General features: G+C 34.7%; 1 protein-coding gene and 1 pseudogene across 13 annotated transcripts in view; both read left to right on the top strand.

Annotated features, from left to right (window-relative positions):
• LOC145265357 (plexin-A4-like) overlaps positions 1-14532 on the top strand; it is a 1096693-nt gene that overhangs the window by 773886 nt on the left and 308275 nt on the right. The window lies entirely within an intron of this gene.
• On the top strand, positions 1995-2113 carry LOC145265869 (U2 spliceosomal RNA; annotated as a pseudogene).

Here is a 14532-nt window from a genome sequence, read left to right as displayed (position 1 = left end):
TTAATGATTTGATTGAAATTGTAAGCAGATATTGAATTTTGTCATCTGCATCCATGCACAGCATTTTTCACGTTTTTTGCAAAGTTTTCAGTTCCATTCTAACAAGAAAATCTATACTTTTATTTTGCTAGTTTTTGGTTAAAATATTTTATATAATTACCTAGAAATACTAGCGTTATATGTTTAAAATATCTTTCTTTCTCTCTCTCCTCTCCCTCGCCGTCTTCTCCCTCCCCATCACTCTCTTTCTCGCTCTCCATCCCTCTCTTTCTCGCTCTCCATCCCTCTCTTTCTCGCTCTCCATCCCTCTCTTTCTCGCTCTCCATCCCTCTCTTTCTCGCTCTCCATCCCTCTCTTTCTGGCTCTCCATCCCTCTCTTTCTGGCTCTCCATCCCTCTCTTTCTCGCTCTCCATCCCTCTCTTTCTCGCTCTCCATCCCTCTCTTTCTCGCTCTCCATCCCTCTCTTTCTCGCTCTCCATCCCTCTCTTTCTCGCTCTCCATCCCTCTCTTTCTCGCTCTCCATCCCTCTCTTTCTCGCTCTCCATCCCTCTCTTTCTCGCTCTCCATCCCTCTCTTTCTGGCTCTCCATCCCTCTCTTTCTGGCTCTCCATCCCTCTCTTTCTGGCTCTCCATCCCTCTCTTTCTGGCTCTCCATCCCTCTCTTTCTGGCTCTCCATCCCTCTCTTTCTCGCTCTCCATCCCTCTCTTTCTCGCTCTCCATCCCTCTCTTTCTCGCTCTCCATCCCTCTCTTTCTCGCTCTCCATCCCTCTCTTTCTCGCTCTCCATCCCTCTCTTTCTCGCTCTCCATCCCTCTCTTTCTCCCCTCCTCTCCCTCCCTTCCCTTCTTCTGTCTCTCCCTTCCTCCGTCCCCCTCTGTCTCTCCCTCCCTCTCTCTCTAGGAACAAAATTAAAAATTGTCTCAGTCATTAAGGATTTCTCCACTGACAGGACAAAGGGTGAAGTGTAGCATCATGACAGATACTACACTGTGATCTTGTCTCGAAGGCCAAGTTGTACCATCAACATATGTTTCACACTCCCATATTTTATTATCAAAATCGGTGAAGTCGCCCATTTTTTTTTTTTTTTTTTTTTTTTTTTAATCAAATCGATTGATTGCCTGCTCTAGTTGGGGACCCATCGCAGTACACATGCCTCCCCGGAGTGACTTAACCCACAACATATTATAGGTGATATTGCAATGTAGACTACGGCACATTAAAGTTTCAAATGCAAAAGTCAAGTATCATGCTTCAATCGTGCTCTAAATAGGAACATCCATTTCGAACGCGCCTCTGTCATATCAAAGAACCTATTGTTGACTTTATACACCCACGGAAAATCAAATAAAATGGTATTCATAATGAACAATATATATCTATGCACCTCTATAACATAAAAGTCACTTTGTGTGCGTGTGAATTTCTTTCTCATAGGTTCTGAAACGGCTGAGCCTATCTTTTTCAAGTTTCACACAAAGCTAATTTATATATCTGGCAGTGTTCTTAGATAGTTTTTTTTTTTACAGAAATGCATCCAATAAGTATTGAAAATGGAATAAATCCGATCTTAAAAATAGCTATTCTGTCTTAGAGATAAAAAAATTTAACAAGTGAAATATTTTACGTTACACCGCCAAGAGAGATAATAAAATGTCAGCAAATCCTTTCTTAAAAAAAAATAAATAAATAAAATAAAAGTTTATTATAATCTTGTCGGGGGGGGGGGCTTACTGCTTATGTGATAATAAAACTTCTCAAATGTACTTGTGATATTAGGCTGTGTAAGGTGTTAACTTTGGTCAAAATCGCTTGTTCATTCTTTCATTGGGTTTTTTTTTATTATCGATACTTATCAAAGACATTCCAATACAAAACCTATCTAAGAACACTGCTAGGCACATAAAGTACCTTCATGTGAAATTTCATAAAAATCGGCCCAGCCGTTTTTGAGTCCATAGGGAACGAACTTACAGACATATATGATATAAAAATGATTTCTTGGCCTTTGGGCCAAGATCAAAGTGTAGTATCTGTTCAGATGCTTAATGGAAGAGAAATCCTTCATGACTGATATTTTTTTTTATTTTGTTACTAACCAGTGTTCCCCTTTTTGGGGAGATAGTCCCTCCCCCCCCCTATTAAAAACCGACATCGGATTTTTATGTTTGTCAACTATTTCACGACTGCGCATGTGCGAATCGTTCACATTATGTTAATGATAAGTATGTTTCAAAACGCTTTTTAAAGATTGTGTCAAGCTGGCATGGTTATCGTACTTGATTCAGTTTGGCTTTTGGTTTCGATCTCAGCTTGAGAACTTTTTTTTTTTCTACAAGAAGTGAACTGGCAGAAACACTAGAGGATGACCTCTAATCTGTAGTGGAATGGGGACAAAAATGGATGGTCACATTCAATGCTGCTAAGACTAAGCTTGTTTCTTTCAATAATTACAAGAAACCTTCACTACCACCAATAGCAATGGCCAAGAACACATTATCTGAAAGTACTTCTTTAAAAGTTCTCAGCCTAACGTTCACAGGGAACATGAGTTGGAACAGATACATTGAGAGCATTGCCAAGGCTGCTGTGAAGAAGGTAGGCTCTCTCTACCGTGCTAGAAAGCTACTTAAGCCTGAAAGTATCCTGCACATCTATAAGACCACCGTTCGCCCATGTATGGAGTATTGTTGTCACATTTCGGCTGGTGCATCTGCTACTTGACTCTCACTCCTGGGCAGTGTTCAAAAGCGTCGCCAACCTGATAGGTCCTGAACTGTCATCTAAGTTTCAGCCTCTGTCCCATTGATGAAATGCTGCATCCCTCTGCCTGTTTTGCAAGTATTTTAATGGTGAATGTTCTGACGAACTATAAGCACTTGTACCCCCTCGGCGTAAATACCCTCCCCCCGACAAGATTATACTAAATCTTTTATTTTATTTTTTTATTTTTATTTTTTTTTTATTTTTTTTTTTTTTTTTTTAAGAAAGGATTTGCTGAAATTTTATTATCTTTCTTGGCGGTGTAACGTAAAATATTTAACTTGTTAAATTTTTGTTATCTGTAAGAGAGAATAGCTATTTTTAAGATCGGATTTATTCCATTTTCGATACTTCTGTACAAAACCTATCTAAGAACACTGCCAGATATATAAATTCGCTTTGTGTGAAATTTGAAAAAGATAGGCTCAGCTGTTTCAGAACTTATGAGGAAGGAACTCACTCACTCACTCACACATACGCACGCACGCGCGTAAAGTGACTTTTATATAATAGAGGTACAAAGATATATATTGTTTATTATGAATACCATTTTATTTCATTTTCCGTGGGTTTATGGGTGGGAGTGGTTGTATTTCATTTAAAAGTCATTAACTGAGAAAGAAGGAGTAAGCGTTTTTTTTTTTTGTTTTGTTTTCTCAACACATAAAACCTCATTTTGTGGAAGTCAGTCTGCATTCTCCTCGTGCCACGGGCACTTGCTGACGGGAAACTGTTCAGCGCCAAACTTCCTTGTTTGAAAAATTCTTGTTGCTTCTATGAAAGCTATATTTTTGTTTTGCCCTATCAAGTCCCCTCCCCCGCTCGAACGGCTTCCGTTCATCCGCCCTCTTGACATTCACACACACACACACACACACACACACACACACACACACACACACATCATGAAAGAAAGCAAAAGCCATTTAACTGTTTCCTGTTTTATTAAACAATTATGTTATATATATCGTCATCTGTTTCGTTGTATCACAACTCATCAGTGCGACTAGACATACACCTGTTCCCAGTCGTGGATCGAACCTACAACCGTCGTGTTGACAGTCGGACTACGAATCAGTGCCCGTAAATATTTCTCCTCGAGTATCAAATTATCAACTTGCCCGTCGCACAGTGCTCAAAGCATCAGTTCTTTTTGTTTGTTTGTTTTTTTTTTTTGAGGGGGGGTGTTCGCTTAATTGCTTAAATTGCTTAAATACGCGTCAGGTGAAAATATATTTACAAAGTGCTCAACCCAAAGAGGTGGGGGCTCTTAATAGTCATCAACATGCAGCACTGTTTCGTTGTATCGAAACTCATCAGTGCGGCTAAATATACACCTTCCCTAGTCGTGGATCGAACCTACAACCGTTGCGTTGACAGTCGGCAGTTCTCCATCCATAGCCTTGAGCCCCTAAACGGGCATAGGCCATCCACAACTTTGTAGATGCTTTTGTCGGGGTGAGGGTGCTGGCCATACGCCCAACTTTCCCAGAAGGAACATACAGCGCCTAGTCTCCCCAAATGATCACCCATCTAGTACAGGCCAGGCTCAACGTTGCTTAACTTCGGTGATCTGGCAAAGACTGGTGTGTCAACGTGATTGTGCCATGCACTACGAATCAGTGCCCGTAAATATTTCTCCTCGAGTGTCTATTAAATTAACAACTTGCCCATCGCACAGTGCTCAAACCATAAGTTTGTTTACAAACAAACTAATAGTTGGCTTCGCTTGATTGCTTAAATACGAGTCGGGTGAAAATATATTTATAAAATGCTCAACCCAAAGAGGAGGGGTGGGGCTTAAATCATCGACATATAGCACCGTTTCGTTGTATCACAACTCATCAGTGCGGCTAGTCATGAATCGAACCTAAAACCGTCGTGTTGAAAGCCGACAGCTCTAACCATCTAAATAATTATGCTATATATATAAATATATATATGAGAGGGTTGTTCCAAAAGTAAAGCCTCCTATTTTTTTTTTTAACTCAGAAAGTTGAAGATCTACGAAGAGGAGCATGATACCATTGTGTACTATCAAGAAAAATGACTGTATTGAAAAAGTCTGGAAACTTATTAAAGGCCACTCGGTTATATATTTTCTATCATAATATATATATATATATATATATATATATATATATATATATATATATATATATATATGGAAGCAAATAACCTCATAATACTATAAAACAGTACACACATTTTCAAACCAATAAAAGAAAACACACACACACATCCTACCCTAAAGGAAAAGAAAAAAACACAAGCGGAAAGAGTGAGAAACACAACACAGGAGTAACCACAGCCCAATAAAAGAGTAATAAAAATTGAACATTCCAATGAATAGTAGACACTTAAACGTTTCCACCTCTTGGAAACACTTCAAATGAACTACGAAAATGCTATTTTTACATCTCCAACACATTTTGAAAATAATTTCTGAAGAGGGCGCTTCACAGAACGTCTGAAACGTGTTAAAAACGATTTCAATGATTTATAAACATTATTACAATGATCTAAACATAATTCTCAATGAAAAACCAAGATACGGAATAATAAAATAATGTTAAAAAATACACATTGTTGGTGACTTTTATTTAAATATACATCTTTCTTTCGTTAGAATTTCTTAACCCATTATATATGTATATATCATATATATATTGGTGATGTGACGATTCCAATATTTTTCCTAATTCCGATACAGTTATCAATTCTGTTCTACATTTCCAACTCCAATAAAATTATCGATTCCGATTCTTTTAAATTTCTAAATATAATTTATTTTTTATTTTTTTTCTGAAGCTGGAAGGATTACTGCAAAACCCATGAAGTAAAATTTAAAATAAAAATAAAATAATACAGTCTAAATTGTCAGAAATGTTTATTATATAAAAGAGAATTTGTGTGCGAGTTTCTTCCCTATAAAAATCGATAAATGTATCAATAATCGAAATCATCTGATGAAAGAAGCAACAGGCGATTTTGACCGAAGTCTAACATCGCAAATGCATTTGAGAAGTGTTATTGCCACACAAGACGAAAGGCTCTACATATTAAATCAGAATATGACAGCGGCGCGTTCGAAATAAATGTTTCTGGTTAGAGCACAATTCAAGCATGATACTTGACGTTTGCATTTAAATTTTAATTTAAAACCATTATATAAAAAATGATTTTATGAAATGAGTAGGTTCTCTACAGTGCAATGCAAACTGCGATGGATTGTGAACTAAGTTACTGCGAAAGACATGTGAGATTTCTCCTGGTGTACCACGATGGGTCCCCTAACTAATCAATCGATTTGATTGAAAAATGGGTGATTTCACTAATATCGAGGACAACAAAATCTGCTAGTGTGAAACATTCGTCGATTATCATTCAATTCCGGGCAACGTCGGGTCACTCTGTTAAGTTGTCTCCCTTTATATTGGCATTAATATGCATATAATTTGTTAAGTTATCTCCCTTATAAAAACGCAGAGTTAACGAACTTTTCTTTTCAATATGGCGTCGTAATGTTTATGTGTTTGTTAACCGTTAAACTCTAATCGTCAGTGTGTTGCATATTTATTCAATTAATGCATTAGCTGCCGTAATAAATTATATATATACTAGCAGGACCCGTGGAAATTCCACGGTAGTTAAAATCTTTTAAAACACATCAGTAAGAAATCCCTTACAAAAATGAACGTATGGAAGCAAGTAGAACAAACCAAGAACTTTAGTTTAAACTTTTATTGAAGGTCAATGCGATCGTAACTGATGCTGTTGATATTGTCAGGAAGTGCTGGTGATGATTGAGGCGGTGACAGGGACGTCGATCAGCTGCTTGGAGTGAGAATAGTGGTCAGTCAGCAGGTTCTTGGGAGTCAGATAGTGAATTTAAAAAACTGTGTGACATTGCTGACATCGATTTTGTGCAAGTTCTGATGACCCCCAAGTTATTTAATATTTCAGGACATTTTAGATTACATGTGTAAGTAATGAATAGGTCACAGAAAACTGCCATTGCATCTTGATAAAGCTGTTGTAGATTCATAGGACTTCCGGTAAGTGTAGATGGTAGAATAACTGGTACACCAGAATAACCATCTTCATTCCTTGCTAAATTATCCATTGCCAGAATATTGTTTATATATATACCGTCGGAGTTGGATTATTTTACTGGTTTTTCAACTCTGCTAATATATATATATATATATATATATATATATATATATATATATATATATATATATATAAAAGTGAACGTGTGTGTGTGTGTGTCTGTGAGTGTGTGTCTGTGTACATTTCCCTACGCAATAACTCTGTCAATTTTCGTCTACAGACTCGAAATCTGATATACAGGGTACTGAGATTTGGTAAAATCTATGTGATCGGGTTTCGGCCAGAAATTTGGCTGTTAGGGGATCAAAGTTCAACGATTTTACCTTTGAGAACTCTACCAAACTTCTCCAACAATTTTGGGTCTAAACACTTGAAATTTTAGATATATACACATATTGTTTATATATATATATATATATATATATATATATATATATATATATATATATATATATATATATATACCGTCGGAGTTGGATTATTTTACTAGTTTTTCAACTCTGCTAGTATATATATATATATATATATATATATATATATATATGTGTGTGTCGTTCCAAAGTAAGGCCTATTTTTTGCTCAGAAAGTTGAAGAGCTACGAAGACGGGCGTGGTGCCATTAAAACGTGCAACCTTTTGTGTTCCAGAATTTATTTTTTCTACATGGTCACCACCATTCTCATTACACTCTTGCCAAGAATTCAATTACGCCGCTCTACTTCTGACGCACGTCCATGACAGGTGGTTGTTTTCTTTAGAATCTCACAGCGTCAATATCTGCAACAGAGGGAAGAGGCTTTCAGTCCATGAATGCATGCGTTCAGTCATCATAACAATGCAATATGCGGTCCCCTCTAATCCATTCGGGCGGAATTTAAAAAAAATAAATAAATAGAAAACATTACTTTTCGAACGCTCCTCGTAGAATTTTTTTTTTCTCTCCCTATTGTTTTTGCAACGTTTTCCCCCAACCCGTCAGTTGTTTGTTTGAAAGTGCGATAGATTTACACAATGTGTGTGTGTGTGTGGGGGGGGGGGTAGAATCCAGCTTTTGGCAGCGATTTTCGTTTTTGTTTTAAGCGATTGATGTGATTTCAATCTTTGTTAATTATTTCGAAAGCCGACGTAATTGGGTTTAACTGGCGCTCGCTAAATAAGGACGCGGATTGAATGGGATATTGAATTGGAATAATTTAATATTTAATTAATCGAGGAAACGCAATGCATTCAGGCGCACATAAATGGCCAATTATGTTAGGCTTTTGTTAAATGTCAACGTTGGATTTGCAAGCATCAAGCTGCCAATACATTCACGCACACATGCAGGTGCGCGCACGCCGCCATATGCGCATATATATATATATATATATATATATATATATATATATATATATATATATATATATATATATAATGTGTGTGTATATATGAGTAGCATGGGTGCTCGGCGTTGCCCGGGTGTTTGGAGGTGTATGCTGAGCAAAAAGGAAAAAAAAAACGTCATTTTTTTTTTTAAATTTGACCCCTATTATGACCTCTTACTATTGATTGTTTTGGGCTCAAATCAAGTTATTAAGTTAGATCCACGTCCAAGGAATCTATATCGAAAATTTCAAGTGTTTAGACCCAAAATTGTCGGAGGAGTTTGGTAGAGTTCTCAAAGATCAAATCGTTGCACTTTGACCCCTTAATAGCCAAATTTCTGACCGAAACCCGATCACATAGATTTTCCCAAATCTCCAGTACCCTGTATATCAAATTTCGTGTCTGTAGACTAAAAATTGACAGTTATTGCGTAGGGAAATGTACACACACACACACACACTCTCTCTCTCACTTTTATATATATATATATATATATATATATATATATATATATATATATATATATATATATATATATATATATATGTGTGTGTTGTATTTTGTGTACAGAAAGTTGTTAGATGAGACAGGTCATTGGTACCGTCGGTTTCAAGCCCGATAATTAGGACCGTTTAAGATATCCATATCAAGCTCTCTTCAGCCAATACTCATCAAGAGAGTTTGATATGGATATCTAAAACGGTCCTAATTGTCGGGCTTGAAACCGACGGTACCAATGACTTATTTCATCTAACAACTTTCTGTACACAAAATATAAATACGCTCTTATTTTCGGATTTTCCTTTTAATTGAGCACTCTGCTGGATTTCTTTAAAAAAAAAAACTGATCATATATATACGTAGATTTTGTTGCTGATTGTATATTTCTGTAGAAATATATTTTCTTATAATATATACCAATCCTTAGTTAAGAAGCTCAATGTAATTACAGAGCAATATAAAGAATAAATGATAAAAAACTATATTTCAAAATTCATGATGTTGACCACCTTATAATTTATTCCTTTAATTCAGTTGACTTTTACAATTCTTGGCAGTATCTGTTTCGTAGCGCAAAATCAATCACTTAATTATTATATCAATCGGTGAATCTATTTTGCCCTTAACTCATCAGAAAAAATAGCAACAATCAAACCGTCAAAAGGAAAGTGTGATTTGTATATGCAGCTTCTCTTCCAATTTTCGGATTTTAATCATGTCAAATCAAACTTCATATATATGAGTGATGGGACGATTACAATATTTTCCCCGATTCCGATACAATTACCGATTCTGATTCTTTATAAATCTCTAATTATCTAACTATAAGATATTTATTTTCACTGATTTTTGTAAAAAAAAAAAAAAAAAAAAAAAAAATGTTAAATATGCATATATTTTCCTAAACGCCAAAATACACTTGTGGAGGATGATCTATCGATTTAAGAATTACTGGTATTTTAAAATCAATGAATATTTGTGTTTTTATCATTATTACCAGCAGTGGAAGATTTTTCTTTAAACAAAATCAAACACTAATACTATTACGCAAAGAAAAGGCTTCTACCATTTAACCCCCAGCATAGGGAAAATAATAATCAAAGAACAAAATATCAAAACAGATCCTAGCTAACCGTTTTTCCTTAAATATTTCAACAAAATGAATAAGTTTATAGAAGGAAAAAAAATGTACATATATATTTTAACGCATTTTTAAAAGTGTATATACAGACATCGAACAACCCAACCTTCCCATACGCACACATATGTTTGTCCTTCCCGACATGGGTAGGATTCAAAAACTGTTTCTCTTTTTCGTACGATCTATGACTTTTTCTTTTCTTGCATTTTTACTTCAATATCCTGAAGATGTCCTCTGAAATAAGGACGAAACGTTTATTATTTTAATAATTTCATTCGGTTTTTCTATTTTTCTCAAAACACACACACACACACACATATATATATATATATATATATATATATATATATATATATATATATATTAGTTTGTGTGTGTGTGGACAAACACATATGACATCTAACCCTTATTTACACACACACACACACACAAACTAATACATATGTATATATATATATATATATATATATATATATATATATAGTTCGTGTGTGTAAATAATCCTCATTTGTCTGAAAGTCATTGACACCCAAATATAATCGACACTTAAGTATCGTGTTATCTCCAGGGATTTTATATATATATATATATATATATATATATATATATATATATATATATATATATATATGAGAGAGAGAGTTGTATTTCTTATTCTGTTTATTTTACTGGCAGAGGTGTCAGTTGTTTGATATCGGAATAGCTTTGTTCGTCGAACACAAAACTGAGTGCTACTGGTGTGAGAAGGAGACTGCTCGGGGATCTGGAAGAGAGAGAGAGAGCGAAACGCATCTTCCATTATGTGTCGTAGATCTTCGGTGCCTTTGTGGTTTGGAATGAAATATTAATGTCTTCGTGTTGAATTACGATGAATTAATTATACATGCAATCTTCCGGTTATTATTGGAGATTAATGCATTGTTAGGTTGAAATTCGCCATAGCTGCGATTGCAAACAATTCCTTTGCTTCGTGCATATATATATATATATATATATATATATATATATATATATATATATATATATATATATATATATATATATACCCACACACACTCCTATAAATTTGTTTTTGTGTTCACATTAAATATCCTTTTTTTTTCTATTTATTAGTATTTATTTGTTTTCCCACCAAAGCAAAATGTGACAAAAGGTCGTTTTTAAAGTGGGGTTAAACCAGCTCCCCGAAAAAAAAAAGGGAAAAGGGGCACTCTGGTTGAGTCCAAAATCAGTAATTGTCCCAGTATAGTTTCCTCTCCTGGGACAAATTACCTCAAGTGCAGCATCTGCAGAACAGATACTACACTTTGATCCCGGCCCGAAGACCAAGAAAGGTATTTATTTGCTCCTCCACCGAGCAAATTGGGCACAAGGCCGGTTTTTTTATGTGAGGAGTGAAGGGGAAATAGGGGAGCTGGATAATGACAATTGGTATGAAGGGTTGCCCCTACATTGACCAAGGTCTTATATGTGGGGTCGCCCCCACATATGGTCTTTGCTTGCAGTATCTGCCGGACAGATACTACACTTTGAACCCAGCCCGAAGGCCAAGAAAAAGAAAATACAACTTTGTTATATATGTGGGTCGTGGAACTGCATTAATCTGCAAAAGATCTACCTAATTTGCATATTCTTTTAAACATTCATTTTTAATTAATTCCCTATTGTTTTTTTTTTGTTTGTTGTTTTTCGGTTTTCTTATGGGATGATCACCTTTAGTTAACTATTACGTGTAATTATATTCATGCAGATATTCTACATGATTTATACTTGCGTAATAATGGTTATGGTAAACACAAACATCTTTCTATCTATATTTATGTATGCATATATATTTGTTTAAAAAGCTGTGCCTACCAAACTCCTCTATCACTTTTTGATCTACAGACATGAAACTTAGTATATAGGGTATTCAACTCCATGGAGTCAAAAATAGGTCAAAATTTGAAAAAATCGTTATACATTTTGTACATTAATCTTAGTTTATTTTTAATTTTAATTTCTAATTAGATAATATGCGTGTTACGGTTGTATAACGACGCCAGTTTTTTATACTACAGTTTTGCTTTCTGTTTCGATTCTTGCTGATGGCACCAAAGTGGTTTTTTTTTTTTAACTTTTAAAATCACAAATCTTTAATATGTACGAAATCTGGACAAATTAAAATAGAATATTTAAGCGTATTTTACGACGGGGTAGAGTCGGGCGCCCCATCCCTGCTTGTGTGCGTGTGTGTGTAGAAAGAGAGAAATAAAATGGAACAGACCTAGTTATGTGTTCAGCGTTTCATCTTTATTTCAAGACTTCCTCTAGATGAATGAAATAAAGACGAAACGTTGATGAACACATAACTCGGTTTGTTCCTTTTTTTATTTCTGTATTTTGTTGGAATACTATTTCCATTATTCGCATCATACATATATATCGCACAATCTCGTTGACACACAGTTACTCGCCTGATCACTAAAGGTAAGCAACGATGAGCCGGGCAAGTACCAAATGGGTGGCCATTTAGTAATGGTGTATTGACACCCTCCTGCAAAATGCCTTTTTTTATGGAGTTCACCACTTATCAAAGCCCAATGGCCACTCGGGGATAAGGGTTACTGTGTGTACAGTAATCAAAGGGATAGTGTAGCAATAGTATTGGAGTATTGGTAAGGTGTCATTACTTAGGGGAGGGTGCGGTTCATCAGGAATTTGTTTGTGTTGGACTTCAAGACATCCAGGTTGAAGTCGGGAGGGAAGCAGGCAAGCAGAACAGCGTTCCACAGGCGTGCAGTTCTAAGAAAGAAGCTTTGTTCATGGAATCTACGTTTTGATGGTGTCATCTGACGTGTGTGTGACATGGAATTGCGCCTCGCGGGTTACCTAAAACACTTTGTTGCTGGGGCTTGCTCAATCCTAATGAGAAAAATGTATACTCATATCTGAATTCTGCCAACGACTAATATATATATATTAGTCATCCACATACAGTACTGTTTCGCTGTTTCACAGCTCATCAGTGCAGCTAAAAAAAGCAACTACCTCAAGCCAGGATTGAAACCCGATAGATAGGGAGAGAGAGAGAGAGAGACAATAAAATATTTCCGTTATAATTCAAATAACGGACATATTTGTTCCAAAAAGAATATGAATTGCATCATATCTTTTTTAAATATATTAACGGCTATATGACGTTGTGATAAAAAAAGTCTTACTCTCGTTCACAACGCTATGCATTTTTGAATTTCCGACTTTTTCCGTTTCTGGAATGGAACAGGGTCATGCATTTCATTACATCTAAAATATATTTTTAATATATTTGTACTGGTGTTTTATTATCTTAATTGCATTAATCCAGAGCAGGGGTCCTCAACCGGGGTCCACGGAATATTTCTGGGGGTCCACAGAATTATTACTATTACTTATTATTATCATAATTATTATAGTTGTTGTAAAATACTTTATTTGTATTAAATTAGTTTTCATTTAAAAATAAAGCTTAATTATATAATATTTCTTTGATTATTAAAACCTCAAAATTTATATGAGTGAAAAATAGAAGATTGTCTTATGACCAATAGTTATGAAGGGGTCCACCAAGATAAAAAGAGGGGAAAAGGGGTCCAGGAGTAAAAGAAGGTTGAGAACCACTAATTCGGAGGAAGTCTCGAAATAAAGACGAAACATTGGTGAACACATACTTTGGAGTTTTTTTTTTTTTCTTTTTTTTCTATTTCGTCGAAATACTTTTTCCATTGTTCCCATTTTATATATATATATATATATATATATATATATATATATATATATATATATAGTAATTTATAAAATATATATGGCGATTAAGCTACACTGAATATTCTGCGTTTCATCCAACTATAGGATTCGTCAGGCTTATGCGCATAAGCCTGACGAATCCTATAGTTGGATGAAACGCAGAATATTCAGTGTAGCTTAATCGCCATATATATTTTATAAATTACTAACTAGCTCTACCTACGTATTGAGCACTTTTGAAGTAAATACTTAAAGTTTACGCATAAATCTATACTTTCGTATATTAAATTTATGTGAATAAATGAAGTAGGTATATATATATATATATATATATATATATATATATATATATATATATATAGTGTTTCCTTTTCAGATTAAATATGTTTTTAACTCATTTCAAAGTGTTTTTTAACATATTTTATTAACTGTTTGCTCATATATATATATATATATATATATATATATATATCTTATAGTATTCCGAATTTTATTGGGTTTATATAATTGAAATTCAGTAATCGTTCATATACCAATAAATTTTAAGCCAAAAAGGGATGACTTAAACTATAATCTACAAAATTATCACATTTCATAATTGAGCATTCATATATTGTTTTAACAAAATCAAGACATCAAGGAATAAATTGATAGCAAAAAATAGTGTATTTCATCGTTAGTTACAATTGTTTCAAACTAGTCCGACAAATTCAAACTCTATATCGTTTGAAAATTTTCACAAGAACAGCATTTCATCAGCCGTATTGAATAAAAAAAAACACGTTAACAATGAACAGTATGGAATCAATTTTCCTTATAAGGAAAATCATGGTAAAATATTTTACCTACATCTCATCGTTCCAAAGTTTAACAACTTGGAA

Source organism: Euprymna scolopes, chromosome 40 (assembly GCF_053919585.1).
Source record: "Euprymna scolopes isolate OS-2025 chromosome 40, ASM5391958v1, whole genome shotgun sequence".
In the NCBI taxonomy this organism is placed as follows: Eukaryota; Metazoa; Mollusca; class Cephalopoda; order Sepiida; family Sepiolidae; genus Euprymna; species Euprymna scolopes.
Note: the sequence above shows the minus strand (reverse complement) of the source record. Positions and strands in the feature narration are given on the sequence as shown.